This window comes from Notothenia rossii (genome assembly GCF_949606895.1).
Source record: "Notothenia rossii genome assembly, chromosome: 4".
NCBI lineage: Eukaryota > Metazoa > Chordata > Actinopteri > Perciformes > Nototheniidae > Notothenia > Notothenia rossii.
The window spans coordinates 13586992-13612169 of NC_136902.1; the positions used below are offsets into that span (position 1 = coordinate 13586992).

At 39.7% G+C, this 25178-nt stretch overlaps 1 protein-coding gene and 1 long non-coding RNA gene across 2 annotated transcripts in view; one reads left to right on the forward strand and one right to left on the reverse strand.

Annotated features, from left to right (window-relative positions):
• Window positions 1-25178, reverse strand: part of LOC307035045 (metabotropic glutamate receptor 4-like) — a 197070-nt gene that overhangs the window by 166064 nt on the left and 5828 nt on the right. The gene's annotated exons all lie outside the window — the stretch shown is intronic.
• Window positions 55-4458, forward strand: LOC307035071. Its single transcript, XR_013807000.1, has 3 exons — window positions 55-1977; window positions 4100-4185; window positions 4296-4458. It is a non-coding gene; the product is annotated as an uncharacterized lncRNA (long non-coding RNA).

A 25178-nucleotide genomic window follows, 5' to 3' on the forward strand; every position in this document is an offset into this window, starting at 1 on the left:
CAATTTCAGGTTCATATTTGTACTTCTATTGTGACATGTTTACATGCTTTCAGAAACTACCTCTGGACGTGGGATTTTCACCTTTGCAGACCGTTTACATGCACAAAACCTGTATGACACACTAGAGGAAAGAGAAAAACCCCAAAAGAATACTATGACCTCCTTGAAGTCATGGCTTACTTTAATTTAGGCCAAGGATTCTTTCATGGTCCTTTTTACTTGAACCTTTGCCTGAGAAATGTAAACTAGACATACAATATGGACACACCTTTTTCTCTCTCTGTGGGTAATGACTAATGTATTAAAGATCCAACTATATCTTAGAATCACTGAATGTCGGTAGTCCCGGTGAAGGCAAGGCAAGGCAAGTTTATTTATATAGCACTTTTCTGTACGCGACAATTCAAAGTGCTTTACAAAACAAATTAAAAGATTTTTAGGAATAAATAGAGTAAAAACACATTATATAATGTCATTTCACAACAGGCATTACAAAGCAAAGACAATAAAATAATAAAAGTAAACACCACAGGTATACAATACATGTTTAAAAGGCATATTGTAGTTCGAATATGATCATCTCAATTAAAAGCAGCGGCAAAGAGATATGTTTTTAGTCTCGATTTAAAAATAGTAAGCGTTTCTGCGGACGTGCATGATTTGGGTAGTTTGTTCCAGAGTATCGGGGCATAACAGCTAAATGCTGCCTCTGCGGTGAAGTGTTTCAACAATTGAATCAGCTGTGTGGCCCCTTTCTGTAGAATCTTGAAAGATCTGGGTTGCACCTTAAAGACTTTAAGACAAGGTGGTTCAGGGGGGGCTAAGGATAACCCAACCTACTTCTGTAATATTATGCCTTTTGCCTGCGGCACTTGTCACAGGAGTCCCTCCCTCAAGAGCAGATACCCAGTTGAATGTGAAGCTCACTCTGCTCCTCCCTTGGTTGCCTGTCTTTCTGCCTCTCAACCCCCAAGTGTTCGGTTTCATCCCGCACTGTCATGCCTTAAGGGAGTTTGGAAGAAAGCTGCAAAGATCCTCAATATTTCCTGAACCCAACCTTTAGCAAGGTAGCTTCCTGCCTATATATTGGTAAAGCCTCCTTCTATTAGCAAATAATGGGTGCAGAAGAGAACTACAGTGAGTGGGACCTTTGCAGAGAGCAGGACCTCATCTGAAAGAAAGTTTTGAACAATAGTTTGTGATTTTTGGCAGGGAATTGTGGGTCAGCAAGTCCATTCTGCTTTACCGTATTTCTGTTTGGACACAGTTCCCCCACATTATGTTGGGTATGAGATGCACGGCAAGAATTGAAGTCAGCTCACGCAGACACCATCAATCACAGACTTGCATAATCTGCTTTCTAACGTTTCGACATTTGAATGGGTTTCCTTCTCTTTGCAGGGCCGGATAGAAAGATGTATTTATTCCATTAATGGCCCTCAAGGGGAAATAAATGGGCTTGGGTATGTAAACATGCACGAGCTATATTCTATATATTCCCATGTCTTTATAACATTCAATAAAGTATCAATCACAAAAAGAAATCCAATGACTTCCCTGATTATTCCTTCAGGAATTGCTCATCTTCATATAACGTTATCTTGTGAACAACTGTATTTGCGACACTAGGAGATCACACACTGATAAAAACGAGCAGAATTTTCTTTTACTCAAAATCTCTCCTTTTATTTAATGTGTTACTTACATTTGCATGTAATTGTGTATCTTCATTTTGATAAGTACATTTAAATCATAGCACAAAGTAAATGTTAACTAAAGTAATGTGTTGACCTACAACCTGTGAAAAGCTAGTAAAATGTACCTGGGCATTGTGAGTAAAGGTGGGCGACGCGCCCATGACGTCAGAGGAGTTTGTGCACGGTACAGACATTTGAAAAAAAAAAGCAGACGGTTCCAGTTGAAGAGAAGAGAGCATGGACCCTCGTCTAATATGAATACTCGTGGATTTTGAATCATGTAAGTATATTTGTGTACTTTATTAATTCTGTACATCCCTGTTAGCTTGTCAGCTTAATGTGGATATCAAACAAACGTTAGCTAACGTCAGTCTTTAAGCTTATCAATTTAGCTAGTTAGCGTGCTATCTAATTTAGCCTGCTTTCATGAACGAGGCACACACGACATGTAATACTTTGTGGTTTAGTTATTGTTTCAAACTAGTCAACAGCTGGCGAAATTCACAGTTTTGAATAAAAAAATGTGACAGCGGGGCATTAGTAGAGCTTTTTTTTTACTGGGGGGGGGGGGGGGGGTGGAGTTCGCGCTACATTTTCAAATGCTGCTCGGTAGTTAAGCAGTGTGGCGCCAAATTGAGTTTTCCTTTACTGTGGAAGTCAATTCACTCACATCATTGTTGTATAATAAGAACTGGATACAGCGTGGAAGGCGGGGCCTCATTCATTCCTATGAGAGTTGCTCATTGGCGCATGGAAGACAAAATGGCCGAACTTTTGAGAGAGTGAAACGTCACAGATTACCCAGTATGCCTGAGAAGTACCTGTATGTGCGCTCATAGAGCATGCGCAACTTTCACCACGCCCCCCAAAAGGCTTGTTCACATCAAGCACGTCAATTTGCGTACAGGTAACAGCACCACGCGTTCTGGATTGTTATGATGGATTTGATATGAACTAATAACGAGGCGGCAGTTAGCAGTTAACAGCTAGCAGCTAGCGGCTAGCTAGTGTAACGTCCGAGCCATTAGTAATTATGCTAATGTGCGTACACTTCATTCGGTTTTATTCAGCATTGGCAGCTTCACTGTTGCGCTTTATGTTGTGCCCAGCATTCTCCTGTGCTCTGAAATCAAAATGTGGATAAGCATAAAACAACACTAAAATAAACACTACAATATAACTTGTTATTTGACACACACAAGGTTGTTCATTTGAGTGTATAAATATATAACACAGGCTATATACATATATAATATATATATATATATATATATATACAGTATATACTATACAAGTATAATTAATACAACTGTTAATTTGATAAGAGCTTTGACACATATATCTTTATTTATATATGTATAAGTATGACGACTTCCTCGGGCGATATCATATGATATAGCTAATTAATCTGGGTCAAAACGTGTTGTGCCCACATGCAAAGGTTGTAAACTCTGGTCTATCCCTGCGTGGTATTATCCTAATAGCAAACAGCAACGTTCAACTCCTTGAATGGTATATTGCAAGTGCAATAAGAAGCTACAGGGACGCTAATCTACGTCGGTAATATTAACTTTATTTAATACAAGATTTACATCATACAGTCCATGTAGTATAATATTTTACAAATGATGAATTACAGCAAACATGTGCAATATATCCATTATTACAGCTCTGTGGGCTGGCAGTAAGGCGATATGGGTCCATTCTTATTGTGCATCCATGGGTAAAGGTAAAACTCATGTAGTGCTGAACACGTCACATCACATGAACGGTCCCGTGGTTTAGATGCGCGTTCATAATGCAGAGGGAAATAACTCAGAATAACGTTATTAGCACATTTTTACAACTTGGAGAACGAATGTTTTTAATAAAGGCTATACAAGTGTTCATACTGGGTGGTTTATTTAGTTTTTAAAAAATTATCCAACGATTTACAGACCATTCTTTCCCCATGTAAGTCAATGGGAAAAAGTGTTTCCGGGCCTGGCAACCAAAGGGAAGTGTAGTACCGCCGTTTGGCCACCACAAATGTTTTCATCTGAGTCCGGCGCACTTCCTGGGGGCTTGACTCACATGCATCCGACTGTGTGTGATGCACATGTGTGCTTTTTTCCCTGTGTACACTGAGACAGATAGCGGCACCAGATTCCTAAAAAAAGGGTATGTCACATTCACTGCCATGGACGCTGCTCTGTGTAAACTGCCTGTGGGCCCCTCTGTGTGATGCGGCCTGTTTCCCTGCAGCCTAAAGAAGGAGAGGGGTGATCCAGAAAGACTACTGGGACAAGAGTCACTTTATTAGAAGTTTAAATTGAAGTTAAGGCATAATCTTTTCCTCCAATATCTTTCTGTACTTACAGCTATGTGTGTTCGCTACAATAATTGACATGTTTGTTCAACAGCACCCCGTTGAAGTTAGACGGAAGCCACCCTCCGCCTGATGGAGCTTCTGGAAGAGTCTGCAGCGGAGCTGATTAAAGAGAACCAGGTAAATGTTCTGCTTGATTTGTGTTAAAATGTGTCTGCTGTTCTGTTTGTACATGAATATCTCTATTCTATCGAGTCCTCGTGATTACTTACAAAGCCCTCAACAACCAGGCCCCCCCCTACCTCACAGACCTGCTGCACCACCACACCCCTTCCCGCTGCCTCCGCTCATCAGAAGCCAACCTCCTATCCATCCCCACCCACATCAATCACCGGACCTGGGGGGACAGAGCCTTCTCCGTTGCTGCCCCCTCCCTCTGGAACTCACTCCCCCAACCCACCGACCTCACCACCTTCAAAAAACTCACCTCTTCAATCTGGCTTTTAATGTGTGATTGTTTTTGTATTATTTGACTTTAACTTTAACTATTTATATTTATTTGTTGTTCTTTTCTTTTCACTATATCTGTAAAGCGTCTTTGAGCACCTGTAATAGCACTAACAAAATTAATCTATTATTATTATTATTTATTATTATTCTCTAAAGGTAAGTACATCTTGCCATTATGTGAAAAAACTCTCCAGTTTTGAAGTTAACATTTAGATAAAGTACATTGTAATTAATTTGACTGTATAATATTTATATATATTTTCAAACTTGCTCAATTTCAAAATGGGTTTTTCAGGAGAATTGAGAGTTTGAGCCTGTAGAACCCAATTATTTAATCAGGTTTACTTCCTGTTGGGAACAAAGCAAATATTTAATAAACTGAGCTTCCTTACTTGTAGTCATACTTTGACCGTAACAAATAAGAGTTAATATAAATTCCCATATCCACACTGTAGCTACTGTTCATAGGATAATAAAGCTCTTTGAACCTTTTGAAGCTTACCCTATCCCCTCTGCTTAAAAAGAACATGTAAAATCAATGGCTACTTAAATACTGAATGAAATAGCTACCTCAACCAAATCAGTCTTATTATATTCACAGAAAAGCTTCTGTTCACGGATATCATCCATGCAATGAACTTAAGTAACACATCAAAATTGAAATACGCCTCTGTCGTTTTCAGAAATCTCTCTTGAACTTAATTTCCTCAAGATTTCTCTTGAAAGTCCACATATTTGCATGAGCAGTGGTGGAATGTTGAGGTACTTGAGAATGTTCTATTCGTTGCACTTTATACTCCACTACAAATCAAAAGGAAATATTGTACTTTGTGCTTCACCATCTTATATAGAGTTTATAAAGTATAAGGTATTTACCAAAACATTTAAATATTGTTAGAAATCCTTGAGCTATTACGTTTTTGTTTGTTAATATTGGATTTTTTACTACAGGGTACTAACAGCATTTAGCTAATTATAGTTTTACTTCAGTAACATTTTCATTACCAGACTTTCACTTGTAATAGAGTATTCTTAAGTGTGGTATGAATATCTTTCCTTAAGAAAAGGGCCGGATTCTTCTTCGACCTGCTTTGTTTAGTTTAACTGATGTATGTGCAGTATTTGTTAAAATCATTGTAAACTGTAGATTAATCATGGTATGTATCAGACAACAGGACAAAAATAAATGTGTTGTTTTAAAGTGTCTACTGTTTCATGTTTTGTAGTAGCCTTAGAGTAAAACAGTTTTATTGAATAAGAATTGCATTTGATGACACTTAATAAATATATTTAAATATTACCTACATATTTATTAAATAAAAGGTAAGAATAGCAAATAAAAACAACCTGAAAAGCCAAATAGTTTTTACTGGAAATTTGTAATAAGATGCAAATGTAATCTCAAAGGTCCCATGTCATGGCCATTTCCACTGATCATAATTCCATTGTTGAGGTCTACTAGAATAGATTTATATTGTGCAATTTTCCAAACTCACATTGGTTTCTCATACAGCATCTCTGTAAACTACGTGTATCCACTGAATTTCACTCTCTGCCTTTAACGGCTCGTTGTAGCTCCAGTAGCTCCAGCCCCCACCCTCCCTGTGAGCACAGTGTGCTCTGATTGGTCGTGGACGTTGTGAATCGCGCTAAACTCCGTGGAGGTGTGGTTTCCTTGTTTAGCGATACACAGCGAAACACAGCCAAACTCACCCTGAGCACACACAAAGTCACAGCCGAAGTAAAAACAATAAGTGTGGCTTGATATTGAGTAAGAAAAAGGTTGATAAACGCTGTGAGAATGGGTCTGCAGAGAGAATTTCGCCGCGATCCCAACTGTCTGTTATCAGCCTGCAGCCAGGGAGGAGAGATCAGCAGAGCTGCCTGCACTGAGTGTGTGTGTGAGGAAGCCGTGGATTGGTCAATTTGGACCAATCATCAGGGGGTTAACGTAATGGCTCCGCGGACGTAACGGCTCCGCGGACGTAACGTAACGGCTCCACGGATTGGTCCATTTCGTTCCAGGTACGGTTGACATCATGCGTACCCGGAAGAATCAAATGGACAATGACGTATCTCCAACGAGGCGTTTTGGGGAGGTATTGTGTCTGTATTTTCCGGGTAATAACCAGAAAAGCATGACATGGGACCTTTAAGTAAAATCTACTTACAAAAACTGAAATGTGATAGTAAAGTTTACTTAAGTGCGTTTAGTAACAAACGCTTCTTAACTGTAAGTAGATGCTACTTGAAATATACGTTGTTAAATTTACTTAGGTCAGGTGCAAAGAAGTGTTTCTAAATCTCTGTGATTTCTACCAATGCACAATATATACCGTCAATAAACCCTAGGTGCCTGTCAGACGGGGGCTTTCATCATCATTCAAACTAATTCCCGTAGAAATACACAGATATGGATATCAGGTACCTAACAAGGAGTCATGTCGACATTTTGCTTCAGAGCAGCTTCATTCCTCTGAACACTGCAACAGAGCTGTGTGGGATGTTAGACGTTCCTTCAAGAAAGCCTCCAGCTGTTTGCAGTTGAAGGAGGAGGGTTTCTGCTTCACGCTATGCACTCTGGAATATCTCATAAAGGTTTCATGTGTTTGTGGAGTTCATGGAAGCGGTTTGACTTCCTCCTGGTGTTCGTGTAGGTACTGCTTAATTTGTTTTGCAGTGTGCCTGCATGGTGGCGTTATAAACTTAGATTTGAGAAACATTATGAAGGACGAGTGAGTTGAAAATTCATCCCATCTGGTGTTGTAAAATAATTGTTCACAGCACCTGGCTGTTTTGCTAGCACAGTAAATCGGACTAAATGGCTCTCAGACCATCCCAGACTGCACCATTTTGAACACTGTGGGTGGAAATCGTTGTTTTGCTTTTAGTAAATCTACACTCATTCTGATTCATGTTGTTCAAAGACATCAAACAAGTCAAAAGAGAGCAAAAATACTCACAGTTACTTTAGCTTGACACTCATTTGAAGCAGCAGAGGCGTAGCGAATGAACTAAACAACTATAATTCTACGACATTGTTTAGGATTGGAATGTGAGATGTGTCTTATACATTGTATAAAGTAGTGACAAATGGTGTCTATATTCTGAGCTGAATCCGTTTATAAAACTATTGCTGAGCTGTTTTCCAAAGCAATAAATGTGGGACCGTGACATTTGATAAACATTCAGAAAGGTGAGATGTGCTAATCTATGCAGTATTGACTTCTCGCTCACTGAGACCAACTAAATGTTCAAATAAGTGACAGCTGCAGTATTTTAAAACTCATTTTTGCTTACTTGTTTCACAGTGAATAAATGAATGTATCAGCTCAGCAATAAATAGACAAAACAGGTTAGAGGGGAGCAGGAGAGAGGCAGGCAGGGGACCTCTCCCTCTGCCTCTTTTTCGACTTTTAACCGGCGTAAAAAATAGCTCTGTCTCTGAAAAGCCAGACTCAATCCATTAAACTGGCATTTGGGTGAGCTAAGTCCAGCCCTTAGAGCTTCAAAGGAAAATATATATCCTGACGCTCCCTCAAGGCTCTGATGCGACTTCTAAATGTGGAGAGCTGATGCTTATCCAATGAGAAAATTGAAAATGCTCGCTGTCCCAAACTCAAATGATACAGGTCTCTTAATTAGGAAATGCACCAGATTATAATGTAAAACAATAGAGACTTAATAACAAAGCGTCACTCCACAGAGTAATATTGTTTTACAGCCCCCTTGACATGCATAATCACTTTGCTGTTGTCGGATCTCTCAACCGTCATTTGCAACTCAGACTTGTGGGTGAGAACAGGAGAAAGCAACGTAATAGTTTCTGAAGTTTTTTAAATGCAACATCCGGAGTCTGCCTAAAACTGGGCATGACATGATACCCCGAAGAGCGCTTGTGGGTGACGGTTTAACTGCCCTGCCATTTTGAATCACTGCAGGCAGCCGGGCGCAGACGGATGACAGACCAGCCTCACATCGCCCTGTCCACGCTCCCAGCCAACCATTCAAGATGACAAGTGTCACTCTGCCATGCTGATATGTTTTCCAGAAACCTCAGTCTGACCGCCTGCAGGAATATACTCAACCCCTGTCATTTCTTCAGGCACTTTATCGTAAAAGTCAGTAGAGACGTGGAATAGACAAGCACTTAATATCAACCTTAAAGTACTCCTTAGACCTATATTGTGGTTTACTGGAGTCCTTTATCCAAACAAAAGTCCTGCAATTACAGTATCTCTTGCCCTTGTAAGGATGTTGTATTCACTCTTGATCATACAATCTCATATAAAGCTTTTGGGATTTAGAGAGCCGGCATTTACACTCTCTGCCTCCTCCTTATAACCCTTGGTTCTCTTTCTTTGCACTCAGAGCAGAGAGCCGGGTCCCTTGTGTTAGCACAACCCCTGGCAGCAATTTCAATTTCCAGAAACTGAAATATTCTGCGGATTAGGGCTGAACGATATATCGTGTCATGGTGATAACCGCGATATTCACATCGCAGGGATGTGCGATTTTATTAAAAAAATATATAAAACATTTTTTTTCTTTGTTTTTTTTTCTAGGACTTGCGATATTAATTAGGTAAATTAACTCAAACACGTCATGTTACAATTATTTTTGCTGCTTGCTACAAAAGGAAAACTTGCACGGCTCTCATGTCAGGGGTACTTGAGTGAGTGACATGCCGGCTCTGCATGCACAGCAAACCACCAATCACAATCATTCTTGATCAGATCACAGCAGGCCCCGCCCCGCTAGTTTGCAGACCATCAAAACACCGGTAAAAAATTTGCGAGGCACAGGAGGACAATACCAGCGAGAATGAAGATTTAATTCCAAAAAGAAAAGCAACATCTGCCATCAGGAACTATTTTGGATACAAAAAGGTTCTTCTCTTCTTCATTCACAGATGAACCCCCTTATGTGAGGGTAAGCAACATGTATTATCATGACATGTTAGATCATGACTTAAGGTATGATGAGTCAACCAGTTAAGATCCAGACGTCCGTGACTAAAATCCTTCATCCGGTTAAATATAGTTAAAAAAACGCAATATATATCGCAGGGGGAAAAGATATCGCAATGTCAGTTTTTTTTCTATATCGTGCAGCCCTAGCGGATTTACAATAGCACAGAAGCCGCTGTGAAAGATAGACTTTGAAATTACAACATTTAAAGAGATACGGTTTGAAACTGCAAGATATGTCCAATGATTTTATTTAGCTGTGACATTTATGCTCTCTTTAGATTATGACATTTGCTTTGATTAGTTTTGCTGCTTTCTTTCTCGCTTGGATGATGCATTTAATGCTGATTATCAACTTGCGAATGACAATCAGCCTCTAGGCCAAATTAAGTTTATTTACAACCAAATGAATGTTTACGCTCGAATGGGCAAGAGCACAGAACATGATGTATGATGATATAACAATAAAGAAAAAAAACGTTTTGTTATTCTAGCAATTGTTGGATAAATTATTATTTGATAAATTAAACAAAAAGTCTATTTCATTTCTTTGTACTTACATTTCCCCCTAATTATAGCCCTGAAGCTAGTATCCACTCGTGTGGGCTCATCCTGAACAATATTATTAGGGTCATTAGTGGCCCTGGTGGAGTGGGAGAGAAACTCCCTCAGGAGGGAACTTTGGGATTTTAGCCTTTGCAGACCATTAACATGCACAAAAACCTATATAACATGGAAAACCCCAAAAAGCAAAATAGGGCCCCTCTATTTAATATTTCGGACATAGTGGTTTATATGCTAGATGCATGACAACATTGGGTTTAACCATTGATGCAGACACAACATACTGACAACAGTCTGAGCTTTGATTTGATTTGATCAATTAGCACACTTTTCATTTGAGTGCAAGATGAAAATATCAGCTCCTTGTTTGTTAATTAGCACAGTTGCCTCAGAGGACCAGGGCAATTAAATCAAGTGAATTATCAGCCAGTGCCCCATGAAGGGGAAGAATGATAAAAGGACAAGCGGGCATGGTCAGTAACCTTGACGATGGATGACGCTACACCCAAGTGTACCACTGCAAGAATCACAAGACCATGAACTGGTAGAACAACAGACAATGTTGATTTTGCTTTTGCAACATCATGCGTCATCAGTGTTACTAGCCCGCATTGTGAAGCCCTATTGCACCATAGTTCCATATCTTGAGTAATTGATCTCTAACTTGGAAGGTCGGGATGATTTTCTATGCAGAAAGACGTTTTGTGTCTATAAGGAAACCTTTAAGCTGCAGCAGATGACTAAAAGCCAAATATTCATTCAAATATTACATATGAGTGTCTTTAAAGCACTGAAGACATTAGGAGAAATAATTTTATCAGCACTCCTTGAAATAGTGAATTAATAATAGTATTGGGACAAGGACAAGAGAGTGAAACAGGAAACCGATAAGGAAAACATAACAGTGAGGATTTTCATTCACATGGATAATGACCTTTCAATTGAGTTTAAGTATCTTACATGAAAACATCCTTAGATATTTTGAACTCCTCAATTCCATTATAACTTTAATTTATTGTCTGACGGTGTTGGGGAGCTTTTTACGGTCCTCCCGGCGCTCGCTCTGCTGCTGTTATCTCTCAAAGAACATTAAGCGTTAGTACCCTTGCGGATGAGAAGAAAAAAAAAGAATGACCAAAATGTGGGAGGGACTTTTGATAGTGAAGGGAAGGAAGAGGAAGCGGGAAAGTGCCACTCTTTCCTCTCTTCCGCCAGGAAAACACAGAGGAAGTGTTAATCTGTCCGAGGTTGGATATAATCTTCTACATTGAGATGCATTGGGCGATCATGGGGCCCTGTACCGGTAGTTCTTGTTGTTGATTAAGGCTTTTCATCCTCCATTGGGTTTAGCCGTCGGCCTCCGGCACTTTGTCTTGTGACATGCGTAATTTCCTCCTCCCAGTCCCCACATCTTGATAGTGAGCTAATACAAACTCTCTCTGGATCCGCTCTTAATGAAGACGGATCCTCAGATGGCCAAGCAGTCTCATTTATATTAACAGTCTATCAACTGGTTTTAAGTAGATTAGGCATGTGGCGTGCGACAAGCAAAAGTGAGGGGAAGCAAGTGTATAAATATAATTTACAGGGATTTTACAGAGCTTTATTTTCGACTAAGCCTTATCACAGCACCGCTGAAGGTTTGCTTGATCTCTAGACAATGAGGAGATGAGAGGACTGTCAGTGGAGAGGCAAGATGTGATCAGATTGTTCCAGATATTCACTGAGAGTTGTGTGTCTTGCTGAGCGGATTTAGGGCGGCGGGTTTGGATAGTTTAAGCGGGTTGTGTTTTGGGGGTTTTCTCTTTCCTGCAGGGTGTAGTATAGGTTTTTGTGCAAAGGCTAAAATCCCAAAGTTCCCTCCAGTGGGAGTTTCTCTCCCAAACACTCTGCCTGAAACGTCTCCATTGGACTCCTTTGTTTACTTCTGTAACACAGCAACATCACTATGTTACGCTCATGCTTCTATGGGCTAGTGCTGCAACACATTGTACGTAATAGGCTAAGGGGCGGGACATCTCTAAGCGGTCGACCAATCACAACAGAGCCGGCCATCTAACGAATCAGGACAGACTGGGCTCTGGTTTCAGACAGAGGGTGAAAAGAGGTGCTGCAGCACAGGCAGTATGAGAAAAATAAAGAGCTTTTTGAACTTGAAAGCATGGAGACATGTCACAGTAGAGGCACAACATATAAATATGAACCTGAAAATGAGCATAATAGAGACCCTTTAAGTGAATGGTTAGGGTTAGGATTAGGGGTTTCACAACTACCAATATTTACTAGTCGACTAGTTTTTCAAAATAGTAGTCGACTAGTCGACTAGTCGTTACGTCATAATAGAGACACACAAAGAGAGGTTTACAACTGTATTTTCTATTGAAACTCATACAGTAACATTAAACACTGCATTTTAATTTGTGTTACATGGCTGAGTAAATAACAAACACTGGACTCACCAAAATCGACAGCAAAAAACTCTTGTTTACATAAATGCCACGTAAATCCAGTGCGCAACAGCGCATTGCGCAACACTTTATTCGCTGTCCTCCACGATAACGTCCACCTTTCCATATTTTTGGTTTGAACACCAACGCATCGACATGTGAGGGAAGGAGGCTTGACCGCTTTCGGGTGACAGTGTTGCCTGCCAGGGAAAAAACTCTCTCACTCGGGGTGCTTGTGGCTGGAATAGCCAGGTAGCTCCTCGAAAGCGGGGGAAGCGGTGCACGTTTTCTGCCCACCACTCCAGTGGATTATCCATTGTGGGGATATGCGGTGTCCGCTGGCAGTAATCCCGTAGCTCATCATCCGCATCACTGTTGACCTGTGTTTTCTTGCTGTTCGTTTGCCTCTGTTCAGTGCTGACGCCGGTCCGTTGCTCACTGGTGCTAGCATTACTGCTAGTGCTAGCTGTCGGCAGCGGGTGTTTCATCTTCAGATGGTTGCGCATAGCAGATGCATTTGTATTGTACTTCAGTACAGCTGTACACAACTGACACTTCACTGTGGAGTTGGTTACATCTTCGTTGAAGTACTGCCATACATAAGAATGTCGGACGTGTTTTGTAGCATTTTGCAGCACCTCGTTTACCTCCATTTTTTTCCTCGACTAGGGCCTACAGCGCCGACTAGTGGTAAAGGTAGTCGACTAGTCGATTAGTTGGTGAAACCCCTAGTTAGGATTGATAAATCTGTTATTTTCCTGCTTTTTCTAAGAGAAATAGTTTGAAACGACTCTCAAATATCTGAATATCACATTTAAGTTATCCAGTTTACAATGTTAAAAACAGAACAACAAATAATCATTAACCAACTAATTGTTTCAGTTCTGGTGAATATAAAAGTATAATTAAAAAGGAGACTCGCTGTAAACTGATGAGGCATCCTTCTCAATCAAACTAAATGCAAAATTGAGCTTTTCACTGGTTTCATTTGGTTTCATTTATGTGCTGCTGGAGTATTTTCTGTAAACTGGCCACAAAAAGCAGGATAGCAAAATACTGAAATCCAGCACCTATAGCAATTCATAGTCGCTTTACAGTGTAGGTGGTTGATTTAAGCAATCATACACGAGAGGCCGTTCTTGAACGTCATTATTGGTACGACAGTACTGCGGCAGGACCGAGGCGCTTGCCTCAAGTGTATGATTGTGATTCTATTACACAAACTATCATTGTAATCAACAATATCGTAAAATAATTTCATAATGTGGGCTAATTTGCTCCCAAACCTACGCTTTATGCTTGAGTTAATCTCCGTCAGAAAGTAGTTCCTAGAAAGTAGTTCCCATGGTAACGGTTTGGACACTGTTCCGAAATCCACCATTTTCTCCTGGGTTTTTAAGAACGCTTTGAGACATTTGACAGCCCAGGTAGTTGACGCCAATGTACTCTTTTCGTTGCAAATTTTTTCCAACGCACTCAACTCGTCAGTTGAAACAGCCGCAAATCTTTCGTTGGTTTTGTGGTCTGTGTCCATGTCCAACCATTCATCAATACTGAGGCCCCCCAACAAATCAAAATTAACTTTAAAATCTGACATTTTGTAGCTACCGATTTCCAACGAGAGACAATGTATAACAGTTTAACGGCTGTGTGTCGCTAAACGTCGCTATGGAAACCACACGATGTAGGCTCATGGAAGTAGTTTCGGTAGGCTAGTGGCGTGTGTAGGCCACTGGATACTTTGTGATTAGGCACGTTCTATTTGATCGTTGTTTGATCGTGGAATCAAACACGCCTATTGACCAATCAGAGAGCTTGCTCAAACCTATGTGTTATAGAATTAACAATATATCAGAGAAAATGTAAAGAGATATTCCCACACAGGTTACCTCCAAGCTAGCAGGGTCTTCCTTTGAGGTTTTATGTTTTTATTACTACAGCGTCCTCAAAATGATATTAGCCTCTAATGATCCCAGCCATCCCGCACAGAAAGCTCGAGGGAACAGACAACTCTCGCTGGCAGAGCCTCTGGTTTACGGGGTTTCTTAACTAATAATATCATTAATAATTCAGCTCAGCTCTGTAATAGGTAAATATGTGGGTATAATAATTGCTGTATGCCTTAACTGGTGTGTTCTTCTTGTGATGGTATAATGTTTGGGAAGGCCTCACTTAGATCAGTAGTGTGCTGTTATAAGAAAGAGGAACACATGACATTAATGTAGCTAGAGAGATTTTTTACCCAAATATAAAAATGTTTGTGAATATCAAAACAATTGGGTTTTTTGTAATTTACTAAGCTTTCTTTAGGATTGCATTTTTAGTTAGCTGATTATTATTCTCTTGATTCATTTATTAACTGTGTAGTGTAGTCAAAAATTGTGTAGTTAAACATTTTAAATTGAGTAAAACATCTCATTCGTTGGGCCACAAAGTGATGTCTTCAAATTGCTTGTTTTTGGAAACCAACCACAAAGATATCAATGAAACAATGAAATAAAACAGGGAAAGGCAGCAAAACAATCACTTTTAAGTGAATGATTTCAAGCAATAGAATTCGAAAATGAAACTATTATCAAAATATATCTATTTTATTAAATAATTGTATTATTCAGCATATCAGTGCGGCTGGTCTAGTTTAATCTCTCCTAACTTTAGAATTTGCTAAAGAAAATCCAAATGCCTTAAATGAATAATGAATACTTAATAAAATATAAGGCCACTATCTTCTCTCAGATGTGCTTTAATCCTCCCTGGATTGCTGTCAGAGAGCGCTCAACTGTGTGCAGCGAGATATTGGACTTTTCTTTAAAAAGTAAAGCCTCCAGCTCTTTGCCATGAGTGTCCGATGATATATGATAAGGGAGGATGTGGAAGTGTTTGACCTCATTCGGGAGTTCAGGAAGACACTTTTTTTTAATTAGCTGATCCTACTGTGCCTTCATGCTGGCAGTATTGTCTCTGAATTCTGTAAGAGAAACATGCTGCATGATGGTCCCATTTCCTCATGACAACAATCAACAGAGTAATTGATTGATAAGATATGAATATGAATAACCTGTCCCTATTTGTGTCCACTTTAATTGTCTTCTCCATGATAGTATGTTTATGTTTGTATCATGTTCTGCTGCTTTTACCTCTTAGAATATTTAACAATTCGTACAGTATCCTTGGGTGTCATGAAAGGCGCCTTAAATAAAATGTATTATTATTAAGATGCTTCCCTTATCTTAAAGAGGCCCTATTATGCTTTATGGCATTTCCCTTTCCTGTAGTGTGTTATAGGTTTTTGTGCATGTAAATGGTCCGTACAACTACATTTGACAACTGATAAGAGTGAGGCCCCGTCCACACGGAGACGAAACCGATTTCGAACCAAAGTCGATTTCAAAAAGGTCTTCCGTCCACACGGAATCGGCTCAAGAAATGTTTCCGTCCAACCAAAACCGCTCGAAACCGCTGTAGTACATATGCCGGGCCTGTAAGTGGCGCTGTACTTCCACCACAAAATAAACCAAAAGCAGCAAATAAGACCCACTGAGCATGGGCATAAGGCATAAACAAACAGCTGTAGATTTTGCACTAAAATCTGTATCATGGTCAGTAGCTTCTGGAGCACCCTTTGATCCGCCATCGTTGTCGTTGGCGAAACGCATCAGCAAAGACGTGGGGGTGAGGAGGAGAGGTGGGGAGAGGCGGGGCTATGGCATCATCGATTCAGGAAAAGATCGTATAGGGCGTACACACAGAGCCGCAAGCGTGTCGTCTCCAGACTTACCCACTTTGGGAGCCGGTTTCAACGTTTATCGGTTTCGGGCTCCAAAACCGCGGCTCCGTTTCGGCTTCGTGTGGACGAACCGTCTATACGATAAAGAACTTTAGCGGATACAACGGAAATCGTCTCCGTGTGGACAGGGCCTGAGAGTCCTTGAATAAATCGACTGACTTTCCACCACCATACATCAGAAAGGTTGTTGCCCTTTCCTTCACATGGAGATTCAGCCATATTAAAATAACTTATATTAATTAGATCTTTGTTGGGGCTTGCAAACTGTTATGTTGGTCCCTCGAGTTGTGACAAGATGCTGGAAAATTGTAATTTATTTTCTACCTTGAGGGTAAATGCAATGGTTTAAATTCCACTAAACATCTGAGCTATGCTATTACAAGCAGCCCCACCAATCTGTTGGGGGAGATTATGCCATAATTCAACCCTCTGGTCATCTGGGTCGAGTGCAACTTTAGTGGAAGTATTGGACTCTGAGGACGCTTTACCCTGCAAACACATAAAGAAAACTAAGCGATATGCATACATTAAAGCCACTGATCCTCGATATGTACGGAGTAAAGGCCAACACACAAGGTGGAAAATCACACAGGAAGTACATTTGAATTACTCTGGGAAAGAAAATCCATTAAGTGGAAAATCATGATATGAATTTCCTGATGAAACCTCAGCAACGGCACCCCACCTCCTCATAATTAAGGCAATGCTGCAGGATCCCACAAGTCAATGGCACATAATGCATAACAGTGCAATGAATGTGTGAGGTTTAATAGATTGTGAAAGTGGCAGTCTGATGACAGAGATGGAGCATTTCATTAGAGAGTCTGTACGGGTGGCTGCTGTTGCACTGTAATGAAAGACTGCCAGTCGGAGTGCCCACGGTACACCTGCGAGGAAGGCTTTTGTTCAAAAGATACCCTTAATTAGAGGTTCTGAGAGCTGGCGCTGTTCTGAGAGACGCGCTGTTTACCAGTTTTCACCTAGTAAAGTTCCTCTACCCTAAGCATCCAGTCTTGTATTATGTTGGAAAAGAGAGATGTTGAAATCATTAGAGTAGCCATACTTTCAAATATCTAATTTTCACAGTTCAGTTATGAGGCAACTGAGAGAAGACAAAATTGCAGACACTCAGGAAAAGATTGAATTTTAGGGCGCTTAATAGATAGTCAAACAATGGGCTCATGGTTGGCAACAAAAAGAGCATGCAAACAGATCGGAGAAGGTAAATACAGGAAGCAGTTCACAGATCTAGCAGGTCTTTAACACAAAGGATGGTGAATGACACGTAAAGTGTAAGGCTGACATCAAATGATATACGTGTATGTAATTACAGAACAGTTTGGTTTTGTTTCTGTCGATAAGTATAACATTACAGGGCCAACGTAATTGAAAGGTGAATAAAAACAGGATTTAATAGCTGGACTTCTATGGCTAACTTTTGATTTGTGATATTGGGCTTTATAAATACAATTAGATTTGATTTAGTGTTGCTTAGTTATTTCACAAGGATGTGTAGATCTACTTTTCCTCCTAGGTTTGATTGAAAAACCTAAACAGATTTGAATTCAATATATGAACCCTACACAAATAAAAAAAAAAAGAATGCAGCTGCAGAGGGTTGAAAAGCTATCAACTTCAAATATTTGCCTTTCATCTCATATTTGAATAAAGAGGCCATATATTACCATCCTTGCTGCCTAGTTTATGTTGGTGGCACAAGTAGAGCTAAATCTAGCGGAACGTCGCAATATATCAAATGCACCCCATGCCATGTACTAATATTTCTCTACATGGATAAGACACGAGAAGAACAGCCCAGGGCATTCTGCTGCTGCTGCTGCTGTGGTGTGTGTGTGTGTGTGTGTGTGTGTGTGTGTGTGTGTGTGTGTGTGTGTGTGTGTGTGTGTGTGTGTGTGTGTGTGTGTGTGTGTGTGTGTGTGTGTGTGTGTGTGTGTGTGTGTGTGTGTGTGTGTGTGTGTGTGTGTGTGTGTGTGTGTGTGTGTGTGTGTGTGTGTGTGTGTGTGTGTGTGTGTGTGTGTGTGTGTGGAATAGTGTTTGTATTGACTGAGGAAAGTGTACAGAGTCCCCATTACAGCCATGTTGTAAACAAGACAGGACACAGTGTGTAAGTCAGACAGGGAGTCCGAGCTTCCTCGAGTGATGAAACAAATATGGCTTACAAAAGCTCATTGAAGATGCTGTCCATGCCTGGCTGTGTTCACTCTGTAAATCTGCTGAAATACTTTAAGTCAATAATGGTTTCACAAAGGCAAACTGTGCTGCTCTCAGACAAAGGAGCGTTATACTCACTGAGTACATATAGACAGAATACTTTAGAAAGTTTAATACAGAAAATCAAGGAGCTGACAACCTGAAAATGTAAAACATGGAAATAATCACCTAAAATATATGTTTACTTCTCAATATATTGCGAAGGAAACTCATTGTCACTTGGTTTATGTTTTTTATCAACTTAATAAGTAAACATTTTTAATAACATTTGAAAAAATGACACATTTCTAAGCCTGAATGTGTTGCCGTCAACGGTTCTTCCAACAACATCTGCTTGTTCAACATTGATTAATGTTTCTTTGATTTTGTAAGTAGTTAACGGAAAAGCTCAACACTTTGGTTAATGTGTGTATTCATTATTTTACTGAGAGTTAGATGAGAAGATTGGTAACACTGGTGCTTGCCAGCAGTGGGCAGCCGGCTAATTTAGCTTAGATGCTGCTTTGCAGATTTAGTTACCTTTGAACAGAGCCAGGCCACCTGCTTCCACATTTTTCCAGCCAATCTAAGTCAGCTGGCGGCCGACAGTAGTTTCATACTTCGCATTCAGACTTCAGGGGTGTCAGTGTTCTTCTCTAACTCATGGCAAGAAAGCAAATGTGCATATTTTCCACAAAGCTAAAGTGTTCTCCTAGGTAAGGGAACGATTTTGGTCTTGGTTAAATATTTAAAAAGTTTACATAAGATAAGATAAAATACAAAAATTATCAAATAAGATAAACCTTTATTGACCCCCATAGGAAAGTTTAAGCAGCACCAGAAACACGATTGAAACACAGGTAAGAGCTCACACAAATACGAAATAATGTAAATAACAGTATATGATTAAATCAACAATAGAATTGGATGATGCTGTTTACATATATACAAACATGAGTTATTTTGAATATCAAAATATATATAAATGTCTGTGTGCAAGTGCAGGTCCGAAGTAGGTATATACGGTGCAAATCATAACCACGGTGCCTGCTGTTACCTTAAAGTGGACCTATCATGCTATATTTGAATAATATAGTGTAGGACCATCCCTATATAAGGCATATTTATACTTTTTATTTTTCAAAATACCAAACAGATCATGCATTTGAGCCATTCCTCATTTTGCTCAATTTAACACTGTCTTTGCATGGGCTGATTCTGTGAGAACAGCACCATCTACAGGCCTGGCATATGTACTACAGCGTCTCCAGCGCCTCCGAACGGCAATGTCCGTGGCTGTCTCCTCCTGATTGGTGGAGTTGGCCCAATAGCCGTAGCGCCACTTCTGTGACGTCACAGAAGTGTTCAAATCTGGATCAGTCTGTATCAGATCCGTTGCAGCCCGTTTTTAAGAGATTTGGGTATGGAGGAAAATAGAGAGGGTTGTGTTTTCTGACACTTGGTGAGTTCCCTGGAACACCGGGGACACATGTTCATGTATAAAAGACGTACAAAAGTGCATTTTGCATGATAGGTCACCTTTAAGTTATTAAGTTCTTAACTGGGGGTCAATCCTCGGTTTTGAATATTTAACTAAAGCATCAATCAGACTATATATCCTTACCAAACATAACCAAATGTGTGACTCCAGCGTTTACCCGTCAGACCACCTCACTACGACTGTTGAGTAGAGAACATTATCTTTACCTCTATCTATCTCTAGCAGACAGGGTTGAAATGGTTGTGTATGTTTGTAGTAATTCTCACAACAGGTTGTATAATGTACATTAATCTATGCATTCATTACACCCTCCTTTGATGTAAACGGTTGTTTTGGCATCTCACCAGATCTGACTCTGTGTCTGCAATATGGGTAACAGTTTTGAATTCCCCACTTACAGGTGTCAGACATGAAAGCTGGGAGCCGTCGACAAGGTATCCCATATCATTGCTTCTGCATTAGTAATCAGGACTTGCTGTAAATACAGACATCTCATTACCGGTAAGCTTGAAGTGTGGTAGAGCGAGAGGGCAAGGGCAATGACAAGGATTGTCTGAGTAATGGGCTACGACAGATCCGCCCGGCATTAAGTGGACCTGCGGTGCACATAGGAGTCCTACAGACCCATTATGAAGCAAAAACACAACCAAAGCCTCTAATGGCGTTCTCCCCTTACCACTTACTGTTGTTAAACACAACTCTGTGGATGTTGTTGAGAGCTGCAATAGGATTGCTATGCTGAACTATTGACATAGAGACCAGTGTATGTTAAATAAAACATTATCCTACCTGTTTTTGTTTACTTCGCATTTTGAAATTGATCTTAGCTAATTTGTGCAAGCCAATCAGCAGTAACCTGAGGTAACTGGCATTGCAAAGTCAATATGTTAATGCATTTTGCCGAGAAACATCGACATTGTGCTTCCTCATCTTTGTCCTATACTTCGTCTAGTGCTTTGTTCTTATTCGATTGTGGACTCGGGCAAAACAAAGAGAGCATGGGATTGCAATTAATCATGTCAAGTGTCTACCAACAGTGATACCTATATTGGTCGCTATAGCAGTGCAATGATATAGGATGAATGCTTTTTGCATCCATCTTTCTTCGAGGCACTGGCACGCTAATGAGAAAATTGGATCTGAATGGCGGATCTATAAGCGTTCAAAGTAGAAAAAAACACGAGAAAATCAGATTATAGTCTTGGTTCACAATGTTTGTACCGGACTAGCTGTGTTTTTGCAACTTGTCACATCATAAATACTAATCAAATTTGGAATATACTTTTTTAAACTATGTGTGACTTTATGTTTAATCACATTTTTCTAAATCCCTGCGATAAAGTCACTTGTTCGATCCAACTGCACATATAATTTAATATCTCCATGTGGCTCTTTCTGTGGAGCCAGCCACTGTGGCACACAAATTGTAATCAGGGCCAGGAATAGTGCACAGAAGCTGGGTGGCTGTTGACTGCAGGATTTAGGAACTCGGCTGTGCCTTCCCGCTGCTGCTGGCACGAGATTTCTGACAGCCGCTGGTGTGCAGAACAAGAGCTAATCTGGATTGGTCTGTTGCGGCTAAAAGGAACTCGCCCTGAAGTCATGCGTTATGGAAAAGTGGGGATAATTACAAGTGAAACGATTTACTGATGTAGACCTCTGTAGAATATTTATACCGCAAATACGGGGTATAAGTTTCGTCTTTCATTGCCTCACGTTACCAATATTATTGTTACAAAGAAAACTGTTATTTTTTAGATGATCTTAGTCAACCTAAATATGTTGTGTGTAAGGTTCCGAAACAATCCGTAATAAACAAAGAAGTGAAAGAATGTGTTTTATTGCACAAACAATTTGCTTTAAGGGACGTGGCAAGAGTCCATGAGCCAGATTTCTTAGCTGTGAAGATATATGCTCATACATATTCATAAGAAGTGGGCAGACCTTAACGATGCCAAAGAAAATGAGAAAAAGCCTCAACTCACTCATTGTGAATATCAATGACAAGTGTAGCAGTGGGCCCCCTTTGTCAAACACGAACCCTTGTATTTGTTTTTGAAAGCGGAAAAATGCAAGGACTTTATGAAAACAGGGTACTATATAGGAGTTCACCATATATGACCAGTAGCAGAACCCTTTGAATGTATAGGGATAAGATGCTTCCGAAGATGAAGGTGTAATGTATGTATGTAACAATAAAACACATTTTAGGAATCAACATGGATTAGTCCTGTTTGAGTCCAAAACATGTAGTAAAACGCAAACAATCATAGTGTATCGATTATCCTGTGTCCATACTTCAAATTAAGTACAACTGGAAAAAACAAAGAAAATACCATTAGCAGTGGGATTGATCTAGAGTAAAAAAAAGTCTGAGACTGAAACACAGCAGGGCAGGCTCACCAAATGAAAGGTTCAAGGTTCTTTATTGTCAAACTAACATACAGTAGCTACAGAGTAATTATGTCGTTGAAAATCTTAGGTTACAGGCTTTTCCAACAATGCAACAAAAATGCCAAAGAGATAACCAAAAGAAAGGTTTGCTTACTTTGTTTTTATTGCACATACAATCATGAACAACCATCTGATTTTAAATTGTTACCTGCACCAAGCAACACTAAACAGTTGACTGTCCTTCAAGAAAAAACGACAGCATCTGTAGCTTCAGAAAATGCCCCCCAAAAAAATAGATGCTTTTACGTTCAAATGACAGTGCCCCCTTGTGGCCATAGTTAATAGGATTCACGTCCATGGACAGCAATGGAGGAAGTAGTGTGACGTTGCCACAAATAGCTGGCTTTTTTCTAGTCCGTTTCCCATTTCCTACCAACTTTCAACATGGTTTGCTTTAACTTCTCCTAACCTGTAACCCAATCCACGATGTTACATAAACCCTGATGGTATTTTTTGTGCCACAACCTCACCAAACCTTAATAAACAGCGTTAAAACCAATGGGTCATATACGTTTCCTTTAATTATATAGTCAAACAGTTCAGATAAGAAAATTCAAATAAATGCTGGTCTGTATTTTACTGTGCATGTGTGTGTTTTAGCCTCAATGGAACAATATGGACATATTCATTTTATGATGCCAACAATCTATTTGATGTAATATCCACCCAAAGCGGCAGCGTTAACAGTGAAATATGTGTTACGTTCTTCTTGCCTAATTAATATAACCTAAACATATGCTACTGTATCACTGCCAATAACAGCATGCTGTAATTACTTGTAAGAACTGGACCCTGTTTGTTTTGTATTGGCTGAAATACATACTAAAGCCTGTATTGTTATCATTTGGAACACATTGTGATCCTTATTTATTGTGAAAAATACAGCCAAAACACAATCTTCTTCTGTTGAATTTCAATCCAACTCTAACAAATCTGTCGATTACACAACTAAACTGACACCCAGGGGAGAGAGGGTGCCATATTTGGAGACTTTTCTCATCTGTTAACTGAACCATTAAGTAAAGTGGAAGACTAATGTAAAAGGGAAGCAGTTGTTTTGTCATTTGTAGCAGCTTGTGCCCAAAACCAACAGCACAATAACACCTTTTTAGTTACAAATACACCACTTTGAGTTTCTTTTGGCTTTATCTCACCAAGTGATAAAGACATCGAACAACGGCGATAATCATCCTGCTCAGTTAGAAAAATATCATGACAACTGAAGCCAACAAAAAGATGAACTAGCTAATGTTACAGCTATATGCTCGAGACATAAAGGTGCTTATTCACTGGGATATTTACATATATATAGCTTTATTTCACGTAGACGACTCTGCAGGTTAGACCAAGGCATCTCTCTGTCTGAGGTGATATGGATTCATTATGCTCTTGACTCATTTGAATGAACTCCACCTGTCAAGAGGGAACCATTATTTAAAATGTGTGTTGAAGCTAGTTTTGCTGAGGACAGCATGTGGCATTATAACCTCCGCTAAGAACAAAGATTAATTCAACGTCTTGTCAATGTATCTCCGTTATGAGGTGCTCTCACGCTGTGATTGAAAGATTATTTGCTCCATTGTTTGTGTTGTAAATCTTGTGAATTAACTGTGAGTGCTCGTGGATGTCATCTCTGATTAGTGTCAACAGGCCTCTAATGAAGATGTTCAACCTGGAGGCGTGCTGCAGCTCTAATGCACCGACTGTGATGAGCAGAGGTAGAGGACTATGTAGTACTAAGTGTGTAAGTATAATCATGGAAATTAACTTAAAGTTGTTGAAGTACTTAAGTACAAAATGGCCTATATGTTATGTCATTATTACATTATTTATTAAAAGCATGACTTTACTGTTTAAGCGATGTTGTTGGTAACAAACAAACATGGATACCAGAAATGTAGTAGTTGATACTAACCAGTCAAACTCCACAGTTCGCTGTACCCAATTTGATACTATGATTAACAAAATGTCTTCAACACTCCTTTAAAACGTTTTTTTAAGGGTTCTTTGTTTGGAGGTTCAACAAGACGTAATTCATTTTTTTACACCTATATCATATTGCTTTAAAACATCTAATTTAAGGACAAAAGGCTATTTCTTCCAGAGTCTCACCACAACTACACATTACAAGATTACATTTGAGCATGTCATTAAACTGTTTTTCCTTCTTGTAATAGTAATTTGTGTTAAGAGCTTGAACGCATGATGTTACTATGGTGCCTCGCTGCAGTAACGTTACCTATTAGCTAAATTATTTAGCCACGCTGAACTGTTACCGGATGCTGACAGTAACTCATTTTTATCCCATCGTTTTCAACAGGGATTTGTTGTTTACAATGAAGAATTAAAAAAGGGAAAAACCTTCCCGGGAAATTGTCTGTTAGTCACAAACACATTATTAGTCTCAAGCCCTGACGGTATTACAGGAAAAGTGGTTACTGTGATTTTGTTTATTAAATGTATATACTTGTACTCAAGGGGAGTACATGTACGTTATAACAATCCACCACTGTTGGAAAGAGAGTTACAGCAATGCAGTTTTAAATGAGAGCATCTGGACTTTAAAACTGTATCCCCCCCTCCCAATAAAAGCCAGTCCAAAGCCTGCAATAAAAACTTTATCAAAAAAAGACACATATGGCAGAAATGATTAAGCCTTATAGAATAGAAAGCTTGTTAAAGGATCACTGAAAAGCAGATTCAGCAGTTTGGAAAATAGGATTGTGTTG